Below are 24,375 nucleotides of genomic sequence, written 5' to 3' on the forward strand. Positions count from 1 at the left end.
CCCTCCTGAAAGGTTTCCCACAGACACGTCTACGTTCACAGGCTGGGCAGGGGTCTGGCTTGGACCACGGAGGTGGTGCCAGAGCGGGTTTCTCTCCCTGTGTTTCCTGGCACGGAGCAGGGCCTGAATAAACTCCAGCTTGCCGTTTGAGGCTCTCTCCACTCAGTGGTCTCAAGAATGCTGTTCCTCATTTCAGAGAATTCTGTAGGTGTGGCTGGTGGCCGCCAGTCAGCATGCCAGGTGAGGACCGGGCGCCAGTCCCAGGTTCGAGCCAAGGAGGCCACTGCCCTGCTTCCTTTCAGCAGCTCATCCGCGTGTCCAAGCAACCGCAGGAAAGGGCGCAGAGGGGTGACGTCATGACTTTCTGATAAGAGAGATTGCTATATGCTGGGGTTTACAATCAAGGTGAGAGATGAAATGCCTTAGCTCAGAAGCCTTTTTATCTAGTTATTTATTTTAAAGTAACCTTGATTTTGTTTTTAAATGATACATGTTCCTTGTTAAAAGAAAAAAATGCAAAGGGCAACACACCCAGAACACATTGAAATCCCACTGGCTCAAGCCAGTCTTTTTTAACACTTGGTGAGCAACTTCGAAGGTCAGTGCTGCTGGTACTGGTGTATGCGCTGGGCAGGGGCATGAAGAACTTGACCTCTGAAAGCCCTCTCAGTCCTGGGTCTGCTTCAGTGATGGCGATAGCCACGTAGCCCCCCTAGAGACCTCCCACTACCCTGCCTTCTTGGGAAGAATGTCCAGCGTGCCCAAACCGGAACCAGTCCAGGCAGAGAGGATGCCGAGCTGGTGGCTCATCTTCCTCGGGTCTGGTCGGAGCAGCCTCCTGGCAGTCATATGCAGTCAGCTCCCTTGCCTCACAGTCCTCCAGCTATGCTAAGAATGCGAGCCATTTCCCATGGGGCTGGCAACTGAGAAGCAGTTCTGAGCCCAACCTCCCCAAGTATCTGCTTTGCAAACAGATAAAGCAGGGAAGCATCCTGAAAATGTGATCTTAGGCCCTTCACCTTAGGCAGTGTGCACATCTGCTTGCCTGCCAAGAGTGTTTCTGCTTTGAGAGTCCATCATGGAGTTGTTAGGGAGCCAGCTTGGGATGTGGTGTGTTCTCCAAGGGGTCAGAGAACAGAGAACTTTCTGGACAGAGCCTCTCAGGAAAATGAGGACCAAGTAATGACCCAGGCTTTTTGCAGAGGTCTGGCTTCTGTTCCTATTTTGGGGTAATTCAGGTGCCTTTTCGGAGAAGGCAATGGCACCCACTGCAGTACTCTTGCCTGGAAAATCCCATGGATGGAGGAGCCTGGTAGGCTGCAGTCCATGGGGTCATGAAGAGTCGGACATGACTGAGCGACTTCACTTTCACGCATTGGAAAAGGAAATGGTAACCCACTCCAGTGTTCTTGCCTAGAGAATCCCAGGGATGTCTGAGCTGCCTTCACTGCATTAAGAAGCCACCTGGAACAGCCTTTGGCCTGCCCAGTTCACAGCACCCTCTTTTGTGACCTGATGGGGTGGGGCAGTGGCAGGGCTTGGCAGATTGTGAGGGGGGCAGAAGACTTGACTTTCTGAGTTGCTCTCACCTTCTGAGAGGCTCTAGCATGCCTTGCTGCACCACTGCAGGTATGACTGGACCCCAGTGACCTACATAACCTTCCAGACGTAGGGCAGGGGGGAGTCCTGACTCATTCCAGGGGAGTCTGACTTGGGAAGGGTAAAGGGTGGGGAGAATTGATAATTCTGAGATGTTGAAACAACCTCAGTGTTCAGGGATGGCTCAGAATCATGATATGTCCACAGGTTGGACAGATCATGTAAAAATCATTATTGTAAATACTATTTAACAACATTGCAAATGTTCATGATACAATGCTAGGTGAATAAAAGGAAGAGATGCATATTTTTGACACACCAAAAAGAAGAGACTAAAAAGGGATTAAATAAATAACAGTGACTACCATGGCTATTATGGATATCATTCTTTTAAAAGAAGGGAGTGGCTTTAAAGTCAGACAGATCTGAACTATTGGCTTAGTTATAGTTCTCATTAGAAGTGACCTTGGCAGTTAGCTTATTATCTCTGAGACTGGTTCCTCATCTGTAAAATGGGCATAAAAATTCCTGCCTTACAAGATTCCTGTGAAGATAAATCAGATGATGCATTTCCTTCCTTCTTGCCTTCTTTCCTCCTCTCCCTCTCTCCCTCCCCCTGCATATTTCTCACTAACACAGCACCCTGCAATTACCCACAAAGAATTCCACCACTGAGTCATCGTTAGATCTGCCTGGTGCTCTCTCTCTTAGAGAAGTGCATCTGCCTGTTTGTGCTCAAGCAGAGCTGGAGCCCACATGCTCTGATAAGGAAGGACTAGAGTCCAGACCACCAGGGACTGGGGAGGTCTGTTTTGTCTTTGCTTTCAGAGCTGCAACCCTACCTCTGGCCCCCAAGTAAAGTTATAAAGGCCGTAGGGTTTGAAACAGGGGTTTGGGACCAATCTCTTGCAGCTCGGCTGACACCATACACTGAAATGATCCCGTTCCCTTCTCTTCTGTTGGGCTGTAGCCAGATTCATGGTTCCCAAAGCAGGTGCCCCGGAGGGCAAAGACTATTTCCAGTGGCAAGTGGACATTCATGTTTCATTTCAAGCAGTAATATAATGGTATAACAGAAGTGACAGAAAACTGAACTAACACAAAGGGAAACATTGCATTAATAATAGTTGGGGTTGTACCCAGATATGTCAAATACCAAGAAGGAGCCAGGGAATGACTGAAGCTTGGGGGCCACTCCCTGCCCTCTTGCATCTATCTTCCAATTCTGACTCAGCTTTGTCTCTTCCAGTATCTGCCCTGACTCCCTCTCACTACAGCAGAGAGATCTTCCTAGAAGGAAACCTTTGCTACAAGGCGGTACCCTCAGGAAGAAGTCTGGACTGCTCCTTGGCAAGGCCTCCGAGGCCTTCTAGGATGGTTTCTACCTGTCCTGTGAGTTTCTCTGCCCATCTCATGACCTCCTCTGCCACCGTCATCCTTTTCCACTTTAGATTCCTATACATGGATCTCCAAACCCAGCCTTCCAGCTGCATCTCTGAGTCTTGGGATGTGTTGACTCCCCTTCCTGTAACATCCTTTCTTTCTGTCTTAAGAGCTACTATTCAATCTTCCAAGCCTTTTCAATGGTCTCTTTCCTCTGTGAAACTGGTCTATTGCAAAGGGTTAAGCCCACTTCTATCTTGAAAACCATTTTATGACAGGGAGCCCAGAGCTGCTGCTTCCCTGACTGTCTCCTCAAAGAGGAGGGCTCTGTGGGCCCTGAACTTTTAGTTCAGGGTTCTGGAACTTTGTACATTAGTGGGTATATGACAGGTGCTCCTGTACAATGTCACATGACAATGTACATGACATTGTACAGGAGGCAGTGATCAAAACCATCCCCAAGAAAAAGAAATGCAAAAAGGCAAATTGGTTGTCTGAGGAGGCCTGAAAAATAGCTGAGAAAAAAGAGAAGCAAAAGACAAAGGAGAAATAGAAAGATATGCCCATCTGAATGCAGAGTTCCAAAGAATAGCAAGGAGAGATAAGAAAGCCTTCCTCAGTGATCAATGCAAAGAAATAGAGGAAAACAATAGGATGGGAAAGACTAGAGATCTCTTCAAGAAAATTAGAGATACCAAGAGAATATTTCATGCAAAGATGGGCACAGTAAAGGACAGAAATGGTATGGACCTAACCGAAGCAGAAGATATTAAGAAGAGGTGGCAAGAATACACAGAAGAACTATACAAAAAAGACCTTCATGACACAGATAATCACGATGGTGTGATCACTCACCTAGAGCCAGACATCCTGGAAAGCGAAGTCAAGTGGTCCTTAGGAAGCATCACTACGAACAAAGCTGGGGAGGTGAGGGAATTCCAGTTGAGCTGTTTCTAATCCTACAAGATGATGCTGTGAAAGTGCTGCACTCAATATGCCAGCAAATTTAGAAAACTCAGCAGTGGCCATCAGCCTGGAAAAGGTCAGTTTTCATGCCAATCCCAAAAAATGGCAATGCCAAAGAATGTTCAAACTACTGCACAATTGCACTCATCTCACACACTAGCAAAGTAATATTCAAAGTTCTCCTAGCCAGGCTTCAACAGTACATGAACCGTGAACTTCCAGATGTTCAAGCTGGTTTTAGAAAAGGCAGAGGAACCAGAGATCAAATTGCCAACATGTATTGGATTATCGAAAAAGCAAGAGAGTTCCAGAAAAACATCTATTTCTGCTTTATTGACTATGCCAAAGCCTTTGACTGTGTGGATCACAACAAACTGTGAAAAATTCTTCAAGAGATGGGAATATCAGACCATCTGACCTGCCTCCTGAGAAATCTGTATGCAGGCCAAGAAGCAACAATTTGAATTGGACATAGAGCAACAGAGTGGTTCCAAATTGAGAAATGAGTATGTCAAAGCTGTATATTGTCACCCTACTTATTTAACTTATATGCAGAGTACATCATGAGAAATACCAGGCTGAGTGAAGCACAAGCTGGAATCAAGATTGCTGGGAGAAATATCAATAAGCTCAGATATGCAGATGACACCACCCTTATAGTAGAAAGCGAGGAAGAACTAAAGAGCCTCTTGATGAAAGTGAAAGAGGAGAGTGAAAAGTTGGCTTAAAACTCAACATTTAGAAAACTAAGATCATGGCATCCGGTCTCATCACTTCATGGCAAATAGATGGGGAAACAATGGAAACAGTGAAAGACTTTATTTTTGGGGGCTCCGAAATCACTGCAGATGGTGACTGCAGCCATGAAATTAAAAGACGCTTGCTCCTTGGAAGAAAAGCTATGACCAACCTAGACAGCATATTATTTTGCCAATAAAGATCTGTCTAGTAAAAGCTATGGTTTTTCCAATAGTCATGTATGGATATGAGAGTTGGACTTTAAAAAAGTTGAGTGCTGAAGAACTGATACTTTTGAACTGTGGTGTTGGAGAAGACTCTTGAGAGTCCCTTGGACTGCAAGGAGATCCAACCAGTCCATCGTAAAGGAGATCAGTCCTGGGTGTTCATTGGAAGGACTGATGCTGAAGCTGAAACTCCAACACTTTGGCCACCTGGTGCAAAGAACGGACTCATTTGAAAAGACCCTGATGCTGGGCAGGACTGAAGGCGGGAGGAGAAGGGGACAACAGAGGATGAGATGGTTGGATGGCATACTGACTCGACGGACATGAGTTTGAGTAAGCTCTGGGAGCTGGTGATGGACAGGGAAGCCTAGAGTGCTGTGATCCATGGGGTCACAAACAGTCGGACAGGACCGAGTGACTGAACTGAACTGAACTGAGCTGACAGGTGCTCAATATTAAAAATATACAATAATTCAGCTACTACTTATGAAGTGTTCTCCATGTATTATCTCATTTAATCCTCACAGCCTCCTTCAGAGAAAGAAACTATTGACACATCCATCTTAGACATGAATCTCAGAGATGTAACTCATTTGTTGCAAAGCTGAGAAGTGGCAGGATTCGAGCCCAGGCTGCCTGACTTTTGTGCTGGGCCCTTAGCTCATCACCATCTGCAGTCAGAGCTGCCCCTTGGTGGGGTGCACCAGGCAGGTCTCTGGCCCTACTTGGGTCATGGGGCTCCTTCTGGCCACCAGGTGTGGCCACAGCCCCCAGGGCTGGAACACTCAGGCTCTTGGGCTACTCTATAAACAGCACTAGGAAAAGCAAGAGAAAGGAGAAAACAGAGTTGAGTCAGATGCCTTGTGGAATTTCTAACCTTTTTTGAATTCTGGGAAGAGAAAATAAATGGCCATGCTTATTCCAAGTATGTGAAACTAATAAGGGGCTACCTACTGTTCACATGTAAAAATTTCTGCCAGTTGACACCTGCAAGCTAGAGGCCAGGAATCTGAGACCCAGATGCTCTGATCTGGGGCACCAGGATCCCGGGGCTGGCAGCTGGCCAAGAGGGAGGAAGCAAGAAGGGAAAGGAGTGGACAGGACAGTCCTCCCAGCCCTGGCATTTCCTGCCGGAAGAATGTGGTCCTTGTCTCTGGAATGTGTGTGGCCCCTCCTGCAAGGAAGGGGAAGTGAATGGCCACCTCCCTCCAAGCCTCCACTCTGGCTGGGCTCCCTTGCTCTTGGGGGCACTGGGGTGTCTAGTCCAGCCCCGCTCCTCAGCAACCCTCTCTGAGAAGAGGTCCCGCCAGTCAGAGCTCCAGAGAAACACTGGGAAGGGCAGTTCATTAGCTATCTTCAAGCACGTGCACATCCATGAGTTCAGTCAATGAACATTTATTCCTTCATTTGATGTGTGTCCTGGGGCTGGATGTAATGACAGATATTGAGGAGTTGGAGGCATCTGGGAAGGTCTAGATTGAAGGTTTTCACATGCACGTGCTGGGCCCCACCTAATCTAGGAATTGGGACTTTTGGAGAGAGGTCTGGGCCTGAAGAATTTGAAAAACTCCTCAAATAATATGGAGCAGAATGTCTGGCTCAGATACAATGACCAGATTGGAAGCATTTCTGTTCACATTCCTATCTCTCTGGAAAGGTGGAGGCATGATCTCAGGCTTGAATTCATTCATTCATTCATTCCACTGGTATTTAGTTTAGTTTTTTTTTTTTTTTTTAACTTAAGCTTATTTATTTTTAAGTAATGTAAGTAATATATAAATCCATTCTTATTGTTAAAAAACCAATCCAGAGTGCCAAAGAACTCAAATAGAAAATTTCCAGGACTTCCCCGGTGCTCCAGTTGCTGACTCTGAGGTCCCAATGGAGGCGGCCCAGGTTCAAGCCCTGGTCAGGGAGCTAGACCTCACACACTGCACCTGAGAGTTCGCATGCTCCAACTAAAGCTCCCGCATGCCACAACTAAGACCCAGCACAGCCACATAAATAAAATATTTTTTAAAAAGAAAATTCCCTTTTTACTCCGTCACAACCATACTCCCCTCCCTGGAGATACTGTCATCAGTACACTGAGCACCTTTTAGACACATCTCTAAGCTTGGAGAGGTATGTCACACACACATGTCTGTGTGTATAGATAGTACATATACCAACACCTCGTGTTCTTATGTTTTTATTTATTTATTTATTTGGCCATGCCACCCTGCCTGTGGGATCTTAGTTCCCTGACCAGGGATCGAACCTGAGCCCTCGGCAGTGAGGCCCCAACCACCGGGCCACCAGGGAATTCTCTATTTGTATATACCTGGAATAAGGTGCTTTTTCTATAAAACAGGATATTCACTGGTGTTTACTATTTATTGAACGCTAGGCCTGGGGTCGCAGATTGATCCTGGTTCTCTGGGGCTCTCACAGTGTGAGGGCCCATTGAGCCACCCCTCTCCTCTGCAGAGCTCCCTACTTCGTTCTCATAAAAGCCAAAATCCTTACAGTGAGCTGGTGATCGAGACCCATAGAGTGTCTTCCTTTGTACCTCCCCCACTGCCCCAGCCCTGCTCAGGCCTTTGTTCTAGTGGCACCTTCCACTGCCAAGCTCCTCCCTGAGGTCGCCTCTGCTGACTACCCAAGGCTACCGCTTGCCCCCACCCGAGCACTGCTCTCCCGGCTCTTCAGCTTCTGCTTGCCTTAGCACAGACCACCTCCTAATGTCTTCTGTTGTTCGCTTACTTATTGTGAATAGTACTCTTGGTGTAAGTCTCTCTCCCGCCCTGATGGAATGCAAGCACCCAGAGGGCAGTGTCTTTGCTTTTCAAGGATCCAGACTAGTACCTGGCATAGAATGGGTGTTCAGTAAATATTTGTTGAGTGAATTAAGCAAATAATAACACAGATAAGTATAAAATTACTAATGTGGTAAGTGCTGGCTAGAAAGAATGAGCAAAATTATCTCTGAGCTTGTCTCCACTCTATAATTTTACTTCTGTATTTCTTTGAAATGTCATTCCGTGTTTACAATTATCCCATGTGGTCCAGACTGCTCTTTTCTATTTTTGTTATCGCTGTGTTTTTCCCATAGCTCAGGCCGCAGGCAGGGGAAGTATGTGAAGACTCAAAGGTCTCTCCGCTGCCCCAGGGTTCCTGGGAGCGAGGGCAGCAGGGGACCGGTGGGTGGCCAGCGGCCAGTCACGTATTCAGGCGGAACCAGTCACAGAGGCTGTCTAGAGGGAAGAGATAATGGGATTTTAGAACAATTGTAAAAATACCTAACATGCCAGCAGGGAATGGCTCAGTGGGTTCAAGAGGTGCTAAGGCTTCTGAGCCCCTCTTGGAAGCCAAGGAAGCCAAGGGAAGGAGAATTCCAAAGAAAGTGCTCCAGGGTGTCAGTTATTACGTGTGTCTGTGTGCATGTACTTGTGAAACAGAAGCTGACCCCATGACCCCACTCCTAGAACCCAGCAGAAATCAGAAAAGCCACCCCTCTGTAACAGAGGGAGAATCACATCCAAGGCCTAAACCATCAGAGAAAGGATGTCATGCAGAGCCCTGGAGGGAGCTAGCCCCGCCCCTGTTCTGGCACAGAGAGTAGAGGGGACAGCAGCCTTAGCTCAGCCACATGGACACCTAACCGTCCTAGGGATGGGGTGCGGGCAGCAGGGCAGTGAATTCTGAGTCTCTCAGGCCCCTATCTTCTGTCTCCCCCATCTCTGCAGGTGGCCTTTGGCATTTGCCTGTTATGAGTGAAGCAAGTGCTAGGCATCCTGGTCAGGGTGCCAGTACATGAGGGCCAGTCTTTGGTCTGGTTGATGTGCCCCTTTCCCAGAGAGGCAGAGACAGGCTCCAGGAAAGCTGGGATGAAGAGCGGGCTGGCCCATAGAGAGCACGCCTTCCTGTGTGCTCTGGAGCAGGGGCCATCCCCAGCCTTCTCTCCATGCCCACATGCCGTGGTGTCCCAGAGCTGTTGTGTGCTGTGCTCAGTCACTTCAGTCACGTCTGACTCTTTGCGACCCCATGGACTGCAGCCCACCAGGCTCCTCTGTCCATGGGATTCTCCAGGCAAGAATACTGGAGTGGGCTGCCATGCCCTCCTCCAGGGGATCTTGCCAACCCAGGGATCAAACCCTCATCTGCATTGCAGGTGGATTCTTTACCTGCTGAGCCACCAGGGAAACTTACCCCATCCCCATGTCATCTGAACAAAGAGCCGCCTTCCAGGAAGCAGGCGTTTCCTGGGGTCCGAGCTGTCCTGGCCACCCTCTTTCCAGGCCACCTAGTACCCCTTGGCCCTCTGCTCTCTAGGGCAGGAACCTTGGGAAAGCCAAGCACACAGTTCTCTGCCAGGGCGATGGGAGGCCACCTCTGGTCCATGGGGGCTTATGGAGACCAAGACACCAGGCCAAGGAGGCTGTAGGAGGGGGCCAAGGTCAGAGGTGACATGACTGGGTCACAGCTGACATACTCCAGCAGGTGTGGGATGGGGGTCAAAGACAGTGACTGAGGTCACATGGTGGGGATGATGGGGGTGCAGATCCCAGGAGCCCATGGAAGGAAGAAAAGCTGGACATCCTTCTGCTGGGAACGATTCCAGGCCGGAATTGTGTGTGGATCCATCGAGTCAGCCCTAGCTCAAGCCCCTTCTGTGGTTCTGATACCCCCAGATCCAAGTCCAGGTCCCTCATGACAGCCTTCAAAACCCAAGCACAGGCACGCACTCTCTCTCCTAGCCTCCCCCCCGCTTCTCATCACCGCAGCTTCTTCCTTGGCACTTCCTCTCCTGTCACTCATCCCTCATTGTAAAGTGTCGCCGCTTCCCAGAAACCTTTCCCGAACATGCCAGTGTCCTCGGTGACCTGGAATGGCTCTTCCATCTGGGAGTGTCCCTTCTCTAACCAGAGATAGGCCGTGCGCACAGAGTGGAAGGCTGGGCCCAGGGAGCCCGGCTTTCCCATTCTCCTCTGCCCAAGTTCATGTACCAAGTCTCTCAAACACAAGGACAACACCAGAGTGAAAATGAGTGCAAACAAATCATAAGGCAGGGAGACTTCCAGAGCCCAGTCCCTGACTGTACCGTCCAGACCAGCAGGCCCCAGGGTGGCCCCTTGGAGACAGCGGCTCTGGCAGGGACAAAAGGATTCCGTGCCAAATGCATTTCAGAATCTCTCCATGCTCTACATCCCTTATGCCCATTAGCACATTAAAGGCTCTGAAAAGTCCTGCAAGAAAGTGCCTGTTGTTGTTGAAGTCCATGCTTCTCAAGTTGATGAGACCAGGGGCTCTGCTGTGTGCCTGCGAGAACCAAAGGGTGAGGCCCATTAACATTGCCCAGGGTTCCTTCCACCACCTGCCTGATGCCACCACCTGACTTCAGGCAAGTTCCTTGGATGCTCTGAGCCTCAGGTGTCTATTAGCAGAATAAGTTTTCCTCATGTGGTCAGTGAGAGTGAGTCCAGGTTTGGCTGGGAGTTCCAGGAGGATGCACTGTGGGCTCCTGTGGGTCTAGCCTTGTTATGGTCTAGGACTCACAGGGAAGAAGCAGGGGTCTGGAGTGCTCTGGAGGGCATGGTCCTCAGGATTAGGTCCAGGAACCCCCTTCTGACCCACCCAGTGGGTATCTGAACAAAGAGCCCCCTTCTAGGCAGCCAGCATTTCCCTTTCTCCAGGCCATCTAGTACCCCTTTGCCCTCTGCTCTCTGGCCATGTAGAATGGCTGCTGGCCCCCCCATACACAGCTCTCCCCTCTCACCCCAGCCACCCACCTTCTGCTCTCACACCCCTTCTCTTACTGGCCAGTCCAACCTACAGGCCTCAGCTGAGCCACTCTTCCTCTGTGAGATTTTCCTGCTTCCCCCAGATCATGGGTCTCTGCCTTGGGTTCCTGTAGAATCTCTGCTTCCCTTCACCAGCTTCATGAATGCTTGCTCCACCTGTTGTGTTTTTTTTTAATCAGCTGCCTCCAGCCGGCTTGAACTCCTCTGAGGCAGGTCTGCCACACCATCTGTGGCCAGCACAACAGTAGAGGAGGTGCTGAAATGCTGCTTGGACTGGTGAATCCCTCTCACCCACTCTGGGCCTGTTCTCGAATTCTCCTCCTTCCTCCGGCAGGAGCTGGAGACCATGTCAGCCTGCTTCTGCTGAAAGTGATGACTCACCTGTCCCCGTGTCAGCAGCAGGTGGTGAGAAGCCCCTCCCAGGAGCATGGAGGAAGTGCCGCAGACTGTGGCTGGGCCTGTCATGGGGAGCAAGGGGGCGCTGGGTGGGAGGTGCCTGTGTAGAGGGGAAAGGGTGGGAGCCCACCTCTGCCCTGAGCATCTCCTTGGTTTCTGCCAGCAGGGGCTGTGCAGAGGGGCAGTGGGGGTGGCTTTCATCTGAGATGGGGCCTGGGCATCCCTGGCAGATCATGGAGGAGGAAGCTCAGCCCAGACTGCCCGACACGCATGGGATCAGTGAGCCACTGGAAGTTGGTGAGGAGCCAAGGCCCAGTCATCCCCTCCTTAAGCCGGGGTGGGTGGCAAAGTTGATGCAGGACAGGGCCCTGGGGCCTTCTAGCTATGCCAGGTGGGCCCAATGGGCAGTCAAGGCAGGAAGGCAGGGCAGGATGGGCAGGCATGCAGGCCAGGCCCAGTGCCTTGGGGAGTCAGTGACCTGCTAAGAGCCTCCTTTCTGGGTGAGGCCTGAGGGCTACGCTTCCCCCCATGCCTGGGGATCCTAGGTCCGTGTGACCCTGGGCTTGGTGGCCCCCACGGTCAGTGTCTAGCAGGGAATCTCCCATGGGTAACTTGCCCGCTGGGGCCCCTGGCTGTCTTTCCCAGCCCTCTGGTAGGTCAGTGTTGGGAACTTAGGGACAGAGCTGCCAAAGAAATACCAGGGTGACCAGCACTGTGGACCTTGAAGTGGGGATGGCCGGGCTGCAGAATGGGTCTCTAGCTCCTCCTAAGATGCAATCTGACCCCGCCATCCTCTGCCTTGCGTCCTTCCCTGTGCCCTCTAGGCGGGCAGGGTGACAGGAAACCCTTGCCCTCTGTGATGCAGTCTTGACACTGTCTAGCCTCACTTCCAGGAAAGAGCCCTCTTCCTAGGATCTGCTCTTCACACTGCTCGCCTCTCACTTTTCTTCACCTGTGAACCACTTCTGTATTCCTCTGCCCTGAAGGCTAGGCGCCGGCACTCAGTTCAGTCCTGTGTGCACTGCACTTGCTGCTCCAGGACCATGACTCTGATTCCCATCTGGTTCCTCCATGCAGCCCCACAGCTCCCACCGGCCGCCAGCTCAGTGCACCGCTAAGGGGGCCCACAGGTCACACTCTTGACCAAAGTGGTAAGGATCCCCCAGGAGGTTCTCCACAATATCTTCTCAGCCTGCAGGCACGTGTGCCCATTCACCTACTTGAGCAACTGGCTCTACTTGGGCCAGGGACCACCTGGCTCCACAAGGAGCCACTTACCCAACCTTCCTAAGTGTGGAATTCTCACTCCTGCTCCCGGGGGCTCCCTGAGTCTAGCTGTGGGTTCTTGTTCATGATGTCCAGGCAAGATCGTGTGGTTTATATTAGGGCAACTGAACAACAACAACAACAGGGGGCCTAGGTTGAAGAAGGTTGAAAAGTAGACCCTAGGAGGAGAGTTCTTCCTTGGACAGACAAAGTTAAACACTGCATCCGTGAGTGAATGAATAAATGAATGAGCCAAGAGCAACACACGTTTCTGAAGATGATGGTGAAACTTGCAAATCAATGGTTTTGCTCAGGGAGTGCTGGCTGGCTACTCAGAGAAGCTGAGACACTGAGAAGCTGAGAAGCAGAGAAGTCATCCACGTGGAAACCTCTTCTCCACACTGGCTGCAGTCACTGCACAGCTGGGTCACTGCCACCTGGGACGCAGACACTCACATCTCCTGCTCAGCCATCTAGGGATGGCTCCAGGTCTGCCAGGCATGTTGCTTACGGCTTTCGTTGAAATGAAGATGCAGGGTGTGTGTGTGTGTGTGTGTGTGTGTGTGTGTGTGTTCTGGTGCACATAGAAGTAGTTACATATGCTTAGAAAATATAATAAAGTAAAAAGAAGAAAATAAAAATTACCTGTAACTTTATCTTCTAGAGATGGCCACAGTCAACATTGGTTTGTAAATCCTTAGTCTCCTTGTTTATACACATTTTGACATACTCTACGGGCTGCTGTGTGTCCTATGTATTCCACTCAAGAATATGCCATGGACTTTTTCTGTCAGTAACCATAGGTCTGTTTATTCAGCATGTGTTTATTGAATACCCTCTGCGTGTCAGACACATGCAACTGTGCAGTGACGAAAATGCCAGTGTTCTCAGTCCCTGTCCTCGTGAAGTTTGCAGCCTAGCAGGGGACACAGGCCTCAAGAAAGTAAATACACAAATACTTTTTTGATTTTCTATTTCGGGACCATTTTAGAATTACAGAGGACTTGCAAAATGAAGCAGAGTTCTCAAATATCCATCACCCAGCTCAGCTTCCCCTGATATTGACATCTCCCACAACTATTATTATAGTTTTGAAGACCAAGAAGTTAATATTGGTTCAGTTCAGTTCAGTTCAGTTCAGTTGCTCAGTCGTGTCCAACTCTTTGCGACCCCATAAATCGCAGCACACCAGGCCTCCCTGTCCATCACCAACTCCCAGAGTTCACTCAGACTCACGTCCATCAAGTCAGTGATGCCATCCAGCCATCTCATCCTCTGTTGTCCCCTTCTCCTCCTGCCCCCAATCCCTCCCAGCATCAGAGTCTTTTCCAATGAGTCAACTCTTCACATGAGGTGGCCAAAGTACTGGAGTTTCAGCTTTAGCATCATTCCTTCCAAAGAAATCTCAGGGCTGATCTCCTTCAGAATGGACTGGTTGGATCTCCTTGCAGTCCAAGGGACTCTCAAGAGTCTTCTCTAACACCACAGTCCAAAAGCATCAATTCTTCGGTGCTCAGCTTTCTTCACAGTCCAACTCTCACAACCATACATGACCACAAAAAAAACCATAGCCTTGACTAGACGGATCTTTGTTGGCAAAATAATGTCTCTGCTTTTCAATATGCTATCTAGGTTGGTCATAACTTTTCTTCCAAGGAATAAATGCCTTTTAATTTCCTGGCTGCAGCCACCATCTGCAGTGATTTTGGAGCCCAGAAAAAATAAGTCTGACACTGTTTCCACTGTTTCCCCATCTATTTCCCATGAAGTGATGGGACCAGATGCCATGATCTTCGTTTTCTGAATGTTGAGCTTTAAGCCAACTTTTTCACTCTTCTCTTTCACTTTCATCAAGAGGCTTTTTAGTTCCTCTTCACTTTCTGCCATAAGGGTGGTGTCACCTGCATATTGGTTCAGTACCTATTAAAAAGCAGAGATATTACTTTGCTGACAAAGGTCTGTCTAGTAAAAGCTATGGTTTTTCCAGTAGTTGTGTATGGATGTGAGAGTTGGACTATAAAGAAAGCTGAGCATGGAAGAATTGATGCTTTTGAACTGTGGTGTTGGAGAAGACTCTTGAGAGTCCCTTGGACTACAAGGAGATCCAATCAGCCAATCTGAAAGGAAATCAGTTCTGAATATTCATTGGAAGGATGGATGCTGGAGCTGAAGCTCCAATCCTTTGACCACCTGATGCAAAGAACTGACTCATTTGAAAAGATCCTCATGCTGAGCAAGATTGAAGGCAGGAGGAGAAGGGGACAACAGAGGATGCGATGGTTGGATACCATCACCGACTGATGGACATGAGTTTGAGCAACTGGGAGCTGGTGATGGACAGGGAAGCCTGGTGTGCTTCAGTCCATGGGATTGCAAAGAGTTGGACACGACTGAGCGACTGAACTGAACTGAACTGAACTATCTAGTACATACATTCTTATTCTGTTTTTTTTCTGTTTCAGGATTTAACCCAGTGTCTCATGTTATATTTAGTTGTCATTTTTCCTTAATCACCTCCAATCTGCGACAGTTTTTAGTCCTTCCTGATCTTGAGACTTTTTAAGACTACTGGTTACTTTTTGAAGGTCTCTTAATTTGGGTTTGTCTGATACTTTCTGACAATTAGATTGAATTTATGTGATCATAAAGGATGCCACAGGGGTGGCGTGTCCTTCTCTGTGCGTGGTATCAGGAGGTGCATGATCACAGTGTCTTATTACTAAGGATGTCAATCTTTTTTTTTCACTTAGATACATTAAAAATCTGCCAGGTTTCTCCACTCCAATTTTTCTATTTCTCCTTTGTCATTCATAAAAATTTGGTTTTGGAAGAGAATTTTGAAACTATGTTAATAACATGTTTCTTCTTTTAACTTTTGCCCACTAAGGTTAATATCTAGGGGTGGATCTTGCCTATGGAGATCTGGTGTTCTAATAGTAGTTTTGTATTTCCTCATTCCTTCTATATTTAGCAAGTAGAATTCTTCTGTAAGGGAGAGTTGTCACAAATACTTCTTCTATGACAGCAGTGAAGAGTTTTACAAGAACGCAATGAGAATAGAAGAGAGTGACTTAACTTAGTCGGGGGCAGTCAGTGAAGTCTGCCCTGGGGAGGTGATATTTGAGAAATTCCTGCAGGATCAAAACAACTTACCAGGGCTCACGGGATGTTTCAGGCACAGGGAATAGCATGAACAAGCGATTTACTCCCAAAGCTGAAGGAGACTATATATATTGCCTGATTAACTTTGGCCAGATAGGAACCTTGGCCAAATTGCCTGATTAACTTTGGCCAGATAGGAACCTTGGCCAAATTGCCTGATTAACTTTGGCCAGATAGGAACCTTGGCCGTCTGGAGATGCTTCCTCAGTTGAGGGGAGCACTACTCTTTACTCCAGCAAAGCCTTCCCAGGTGGAAATGAGGGCCTAGAATCGCCAGAATTTCTGGTATTCAAGAGAAGCTAGACATTGGGACTTTTTTTTTTCCATAAAAATTTTCTTTTTAATGTTGGCAAGTAATCCCATTCTCCTTAAAAGTCAAATGAAACCTATGAGCTATCAGAGTTTTGGACTTTTTTTATAAGACTTTATTATTTTACAGCAATGTTTGGCTCACAGCAATATTGAGGGGAAGGTACAGAGATGTCCCATATGCACCCTGCCCCCACCCCCACACACAGCTTCCTCATTATCAGTGCCCCTCACCACAGAGGTATGCCTGTTTTTATCTGTTGAACATACACTGATACGTCATGACCACCCTAAGTCTCAGTTGTACATTAGGGTCCACTCTTGGTGTTGTACACTCTATGGGTTTTGACAAGTATAAGATAATCCATATTCACCGTACGGAGTAGTGTCATTGCCCTAAAAATCCTGTGTTCTGTCTCTTTACCCCTTCCCTCTCCCTTCCCTTCCAGCCCCAGCTGTCAGTTTTCACCCTTACATGGCTGAATCATAATTTACTTATCTCTATCCTATGGCTGGACCTTGAACTTATTTTCACTTTTTCACCGTTGACAACCTTGGCACCTTCTCTAGCTATGAAGGTTTGCTCTAAATAGTCACCTGTAGCCTCTTCATTCCCACACCCATGGCTTTTCTAGGCCTGTTCTCCTCCAACCCTCCATGCCTGAGACTTCTGTCCTAACTCTATGGTACTTTCATTCAAGCCAGAGTTGACTGAGACCACCCCGGAGTTCACACCATTAGTAGAATCTGTGAGGTGATCTGGGATGTGGTCCTTAGAAGGTCCTTAGCTCTCACCTGGGTAGAGGGGCACTACTGGTCCTGTCTTGGGGGCATTTCAGGCTGGAGCTCTGGCCTGGCTAATTATGCTGCTCTGCTTCCTGGAAGAGCAGGGCCCAAGGCCAGCTCTGCAAGTGTTCTGGTTGTTGAAAGGGCAGCAAATACATTCCTGGTAGATTCACCGAATTGCTTTGATAAGACTGGTATGGGGGAGATAAGGAGTTTAGGCCTGATGCCAGAATCCAGAGAAGAATTCCCAGCACACAAGAAGGAAGAACTTGGGGTCCACTCTTTGAGCTGGCAGGCAGGGCCCATTGCCCCAGCTTTCTGGACATGCCCTGCTTTCTTCCACTGGTGCCCTCCTGAGCCTTGGTGTTGTGCCTGGGCTGTTCTTATGGTGTGTGTCAAAAGCCAGCCAATACAGGTAAGGGGGTGGCAAAAAGAAGGGCACCTTTCCTTTCCCCTAAAACTCCTAGTGAGACAGGAAAAAAAACTTTCTTTCCTGCTTGTTTTGAAGAAGGCTTCATCTGTGTCCAGGTAAGAGGTGAGAGTGGAGCCCTGATGACAGCTCCTATGTGGTGAGGTGGGGGATACATCATTTTCTTTGGTCTTAGATTGGTCCAAGTGGCACCTACTGGAGGATTTTTGAAATTATGAATAGAATAAAGCTACAAGATAGTCTGGCTGTCAGTGGACTTCCTTCTAGAATAAATTTTAAAGTTTAAAAAATGACCATAGAAATAACAATGTCCCCATTTACCAAACGCCTATTCTATGCCAGAACTAAGAGCTCTTCATGCATTATCTCATTTAACCCACATGCCAGCCCTGTGTTCAGGATGAGTTTAAAAACCTACTCAGAAGCTGTACTAAAGCCAGATCTGTGAGTGGTGACAGGCTTGGCTGCCACAGCATCCAGAAATACCCACCTGGATCACAGTGGATAAGACCCCACTGTCCACTGCATACCCATTCATCTGCCTTGCATATGCTCTTGGCAGCCCTAGGACATATGCCACCACCCTGGGTCCTCGCCATGTTTCCCTTCTTTGAGAAGGGACTTCCCATGGAGGGAGGATTCTGGAATAAGTTTCTAGAAGCTTCTGCCCCCCCTAAGTCTGGGCCCCCAGGTGAGGTACTCTTGACTGATGGACCAAGCCACCCAATGGGAAGGGCTTCATTCTAGGTTTTGATTTTTCATAGTCTCCACTGCCTCTGTTATTTGTAAGGATAATGCATATTCAGACATTTGTAATAATATAATGGTCGCTATTTCTAACAAGAGCCTTCATGCTTTTCAGATCCTATGCTTTATAGATTCATTTCTTGGGGCTCAGTAGGTACTCACTGCACCTGGCCCTGCTTGAGGGACTGGGAATACTGCAATGATATGGCCCCAGCCTTGCTGCTAAGTCACTTCAGTCGTGTCCGACTCTGTGCGACCCCATAGACGGCAGCCCACCAGGGTCCCCCGTCCCTGGGATTCTCCAGGCAAGAACACTGGAGTGGGTTGCCATTTCCTTCTCCAATACATGAAAGTGAAAAGTGAAAGTGAAGTCGATCAGTCATGTCTGACTCTTCACGACCCCATGGACTACAGCCTACCAGGCTCTTCTGTCCATGGGATTTTCCAGGCAAGAGTACTGGAGTGGGATGCCATCACCTTCTCCGCCTTGCTGGACATATATTCCTGAGGGGAAAATCCTCAATGAAATACTAACAAAATGAATCCATATAAAAAGATTGTATACTATGAACAAGTGGGATTTATCCCAGGAATGCAAGCTTAGTTTAGGATCTAGAAATCAATGTCATTCTCCATATCAATAGATTTCATGACAAAAATTGTATGATCATTTCAATATTTGCAGAAAATGCCTTTGATAAAATTTAACACTCTCTTATGATAAAAGCACACAACAAACCAGAAATAGAAAGGAACTTCCTGAACTTGATAAAAGGCATCTCCAAAACCTCATACCTAGTATCATACTTAATGGTAAAAAATTAAATGCTTTCCCCCTAAGATCAAGAGAAGGATATCTACTCTCATTGCTTCTAGTCAGTATTGTGCTGGAAGTTGTAGCCAGAGCAATTAGGCAAGAAAATTAAATGCAAGGCATCCAGATTGGAAAGGAAAACGTGAAAATATCTCTATTATAAATGATATAATCTTGTATATAGACAATTCTAAGGAATCCACTAAAAATGCATAATAATAAATTACTGTATACAACCAGGGTGCCAGTCCCCTGACACACAATCTCCAGGGCTGCATGAAAGTGAAAGTGAAGTCGCTCAGTCGTGTCCGACTCTTTGCGACCCCGTGGACTGTAGCCTACCAGGCTCCTCTCTCCATGGGATTCTCCAACCAAGAGTACTGGAGTGGGTTGTCCTTTCCTTCTCCAGGGGGTCTTCCCGACCCAGGGATCGAACCTGGGTCTCCCACATTCCAGGCAGACGTTTTAACCTCTGAGCCACCAGGGAAGCCCAAAACCTAACCAAAGGGTTGGAATAAAAGGAAACATCTACTTAACACCTTCTTCCCCATGACAACTGGGTTTTCCCTAGGTCTGTTCCAGTCGACCTTCGGCTCCAGAATGTAGGCTGGCACTTCACATCATGGTGACCTGCATGTTGGGAATGCATAGGCTGTCTGCTCTTGGCTTTGAGTCGGCTCCTGGGAGCTCTGACATACTCCTGCCCAAACCTGACCCCACTTTGGCCTTGTCCTCCTGAAGGCCAGGTGGTAAGGGGACAGGCTTGCTGTTTGCTCCTGTGGAGCTGTGTTGGCAGGGCCACCTGAACACATGGATGATCTTTGTCCCATCTGTCTGTCTGCCACTCACTGCAGACTCCAGGTGTTTGCTCCTAGTAGAAATTCTCTTGGAGAAGAGTGGGTCTGGGTTCAGGGAGCATGTGTGCGTTTCTGGAAGTGTGTCTGTGGTGTGCATGTTGGTATGGATGTGGGCCCACAAGACTGTGCATGTGTGTGTGTCTTCAAGTGTGTGTAAAAGTGTGCATGCTCACATTAGTGTACCTGAAGGTTTATGCAGGATGTTGGTGGGCACAGGTGCATGTGGCTAAGCCTGTGAGTATACTTCAAATCTGGGTGTGTATTTGGTGTGGAAGTGTGTATATATGACTGGGTGAGCATTTATGGGTGTGAAAGTGTGTTCACCAAGAGAACACATATCCACATGTCTCCACGTGTTCACTGCCACATACCCTGAGCTCAGATGCAGAAACAAATCAGAAGAACCTTTCCTGCAGTCATGGCCCTGCACTTTTGTGGACGCAGGAGTGGGGCTCAGATCACCTCCTAGGCTGGAAGCACCTCTTTTGTAGGCTACAGTCCATGGGGTCGCAAAGAGTCGGACATGACTGAGCGACTTCACTTTCACTTTCATGCAGCCCTGGAGATTGCAAAGCTGGAAGTGGATGCACTGAGCCTGGCCAAAAGAATGTCCTGTGGCTGGTGTGGAGAGCTGGCTCGTGGAGGAAGAGAGTCCTAAAAAAGGAGAGGAGATCATTTACAGGGAAACTGTGCTCCATTAGGATCACAGTGGCTTCAGGGAGGCTCCTCCTGGGCTCAAGATGGATGCTGAGAGGGTGTGGATCACCCCAGGCCTACCTTAGGGGAGACACTACTCGTGGAGCTATAGATCCTGTGAGGATTCAGGGTCATCTGTGGGGATCCCCATTTTCCTCCCTTATAATGCCCCCTCACTTCCTGCCCTCTACCCCTTACCCCTCAAGAAGGCTTCAACCAAAGTCCAGACTTCAGACACATGTGTGGCTCTCCCCCTCACCTCCTTCAAATCTTTGCTCAGATATTAGTTTCTCAATAGCCACCCCTTTGGGGCTTCCCTTGTGGCTCAGCTGACAAAGAATCTGCCTGCGACATGGGAGACCTGGGTTAGATCCCGGGGTTGTGAAGATCCCCTGGAGAAGGAAAAGGCTACCCCCTCCAGTATTTTGGCTTGGATAATTCCGTGGACTGTATCGTCCATGGGGTCACAAAGACTCAGACACGACTGAGCGATTTTCACTCAAATTAGTCAACTGCCCTACTTTCAGCTACTCATCTCTCTTGCCCTCCTGTTTTTCCCAAAGCTTTGTCAGCTTCTCATACAGTGTGACCAGCAGCAGGAGCAGATGTGAGTGTAGACATGGAAAGTAAACATTTAGAGACGTCTATAGATACTTCAGAATCTGTAGCAATTTGACATTGTCTAGAAATCAAAATGCAGATTGAAAAAAAAATAAACTAGCTTTTTGCACAGAGGATTTAAGAATCATTGTTCTAACACACTCTATAAAATGTATTCAGTTTTCTGTTCGTCTTCCTCTCAGCCCATCCCTGCTTCAACGAGAGCTTTCAACAAAGCACAGGGCAGGTGCTTTGTCTGCTTCCTTCCCCACTTTCTCCCAGGACCTAGAATAGTGTCTGGCACATAGTGGGGGCTTGATGGATATGTGTTGAATAAGTGAATGTGGCAGAGTTGGAATGAGCGGGTGAAGCGTCATCAGCTAAACATGGGCGGGAGGGCAGCAATGCTCCCTGAGCCCCATCCCTACCTGCTGGCCATGAGCACAGGGCTATGGTCTGATCTCTTGTGAGTTTTATTGGGACTTCAGTATCACAGGGCATGGCTGGGAGCTGCCATCCTGATCAGAAGATTTCCACCCTGCCCTTACCCAGAAGAAGCCTGGGGCTGGCAGGGCCAGGCAGGAGCAGTTCTCTTGGAGGTGGGCGAGGTTCAGTTCTACCAGCTGTTCCCACGGCTGGGCTCGTGGCCTGCAGTGCCTGGGCCTGCCTCATGGGCCAGCCATCCTGCAGGGCTGGTTCTGGGCTCACACACCCATAGCTGCCTGCCTAGCTACTCCCCTCCACCTTGGCCTGAGCCCTCAGGCTCAACCTCTCCTTCTCTGACCCCGAGACTCCACCCACAGAATCTTTTTCGTCCTCCTCTAGCTCCAGAATGGTGGTGGTGGGTAGGGACGGAGGGGGGGTGACTGTCTACAGTCATACCTCCCTGAACGCACCCAATCTCATCAGAATGGTGGTGGGTCTGGCCCAGGAGGAGGGGGCATGGGTCCTCTGGCCAAAACATCTTGGGGATGTCCAGGCAGTGTTCAGGGCCACTTGTGACCTCAGCACGGGAACAGGAGGAACCTCTGTGTAGTTAAAAACATCAGTTAAACCTTCTTACCTGCTCCCTCTTGACCAGCAGAGCCACAGACTAATGTCTGCTAGCAAGGGTCCCACAGTCTGCAGGTTTCACCTCTCTTCCCTTTCCTTGTCCTGGGAAACACACAGGATGCTGTGGAGGGGGAGGCTACAGGAATAAGTGATGCTCAAGCTTGGTTTTGATGTTTAGCTTTTGAGCTAAACAGTCCAAGGGAAGAGAAAGGAAATGAGAAAGGCATTCCAGAGAAATGGAATAGGGTGGGCCAAGGCCCGTTGCTGAGAGAGACCACAGTGCCCTCGGAACCACAGAGCCATTGCTTGTATGGCTGGGTGTGCAAGGAAAATGGTGGAATCCAGAGCCAGGAAGGTAGACTGGAGCCAGTTCTCATTTAGTCAACATCTTTGACCATCCCTGTGTTCAGCTCAGGATGGGATATAATGATAAAAGAGGTGCTGGGAGCATAAGGATGTTTGGACACACAATTTGCCTTGTTCATCCCTGGATCCCCAGTGCCCACCCCAGTGCTGGGAACAAGGAGGGCACTCAGTAAACATCTGTAACATGAATGAATGAACCAATGAAGTGATGGCCAGGTCACTCACCGTGAAATAGGTTAAAGAAAAGTCAGTTTTGCTGAGGCAGAGAACCCAAGCCTTAGAGAAGATTCTCTGGGAAGGAGGATCATTTTTATTTTCGAGAAGGTTGCTGTAGTTTTTCACAGTGAACCTCAACTGTGGCTTATGCAGTTAAGTCACTCCACGGTTACGATTTTGGTGTTTTTGCCACTGATGCAACAAGCTGTGAGGATTTCCACAGAACATTGCGTCAAGCAAGCGAAGCCTGCAGAGGAGGGATGGGGCAGGGCCTTCTGGAGCTGGAAAAGAAGCCACATTGAGGCAGGGAACTGTCTATTGTTGCCCAACCACACCTGGAATGTGGCCCCAGGTAGGAGCCTTTGGACTCAACAAGAGGAGTTTATCGGAGGACAGCTCGTGACTTTTGGCCAGCTCAGAATCGAAAGCGGATAGTCAGGCCCTGCACCGTCAAGTCTCGTGGCTCTCCAACCAACTGCAGATGTCCATGTGTCCCCACCCCACCCCATAGCGACACCAACTCTGGCAGGAGGCTGGAGCTCTGCTTGGTGGGTGAGAGCAGCAGGTGGACATGGACCAGCCATGGGTCTGGTCTTCTGCACGCTGGTCAGCCCTGTTGTACAGGAGCTATGGTGACATCTCCCCACTGGAACTCCAGGCCCCTTGGTAGTGGTCACCTTTGCCCCAGCGGGAGGGATGCAGTAAGAAAGGGGACCCAAAAGCAGCCATTCCTTGTGCCCTGGGGTTGGAATAACTGCAGCTTCATTGATCCCCAGCTCCAAGCTTTGTCAGGGAGAACAAGGATGAGCCCAAATTGAATCATGGCACCTCCCAGAGCACTATTTCTTTGAGGTGATGATGCTCAGATGCAGATTGATTGGGAAGTTAATGAAGCCTATGCCTTGAGGTGCTCACTTGAACAAGCCCCTTCGAAGACTCTAGACCTCTCTTTCTCTTTGCCATTTTTCATTCTTCTTCCTAAAGAGGATCTCCCCAAATTATATAAACTTCAGGTCCCACAAAACTGGACCTACCCCTGCCAGTGCTCCTTGACTCTGGAAAACCTTAAGCAGACAGCGGGTGCCTGGGGGCTCGGGCTCACAGGTCTTCTGCCCGAATCTCAGGCCAGGAGGTCTGTCACGCAGCCTGGGTGTCAGATGGCCGAGGGCTCCAGCTCAGAGCAGGTAGTGACTTCTTTGTAGCCCAGGGAAGGTGTGTTGGAATCACCGGGCCAGCCCAGTGGAAGGAGACTGTCAGCTATAGAAAGATCAAAGTGTCGTCTTGAGAAGAAGGAACCGACAAGTATGAATGCACCAGATCAAACAGCACTTCTCTTTGCGTCCATATGGTCCCCTGCTGGGGCATTTGGTGTTGACCCATGGCTGACTGCTGGTTTAGAACAGATGCTGTGATATAAGATACCCTGAACTGTATGCTTTGAAAGGGTGGATTTTACGGCATGTGAATTATATCTTCATATTAATAATAACAAAGAATACTGAGAGCTCAGTGGCTGTGGAGCTTTCCTGCTGGCTTGGCCCTAGAGGGCACAGCTTGGTGCTGGGGCTTTCTGGGCTGCTTCCTGAGGCATCACACACAAGGACAAGTGTTCAGGGACTGCGACATCCTAGCCGGGTCCTCACTGAGCTGGGGGACAAGAAGCTGGTACCGCAGACAAGGTTCCTGTCCGGCTTGGGTCCCTGGGGCTGGTGGAGGGGCTTCAGCCACTTCTGGGCTCCTGGGGTCCCCTTTTGCTGCCCCCATCTTGGCATATTAACCAAGCCCTCTAAGCCTGCTGCCGACACTGCTGGGGACGGGGAAGAGTTAACCATTAACTCGGAGGTGAGAGAAAGGAGAGGGTTGGGACAGCACCCATAGGCAGCCTTCCGGCCCTCTGGGGCGGTGGGGGCCCCTCCTGAGCTCCCAGCCCTGTTGGCCAAGGTGCTGAGTGGGGGCTGGGCGGGCAGAGCAGAGCTGTCCC

The sequence above is a fragment of the Bos grunniens genome, chromosome 1 (genome assembly GCF_055505025.1).
Source record: "Bos grunniens cultivar Pamir isolate PY7600 chromosome 1, Bosgru_T2T1.0, whole genome shotgun sequence".
NCBI lineage: Eukaryota > Metazoa > Chordata > Mammalia > Artiodactyla > Bovidae > Bos > Bos grunniens.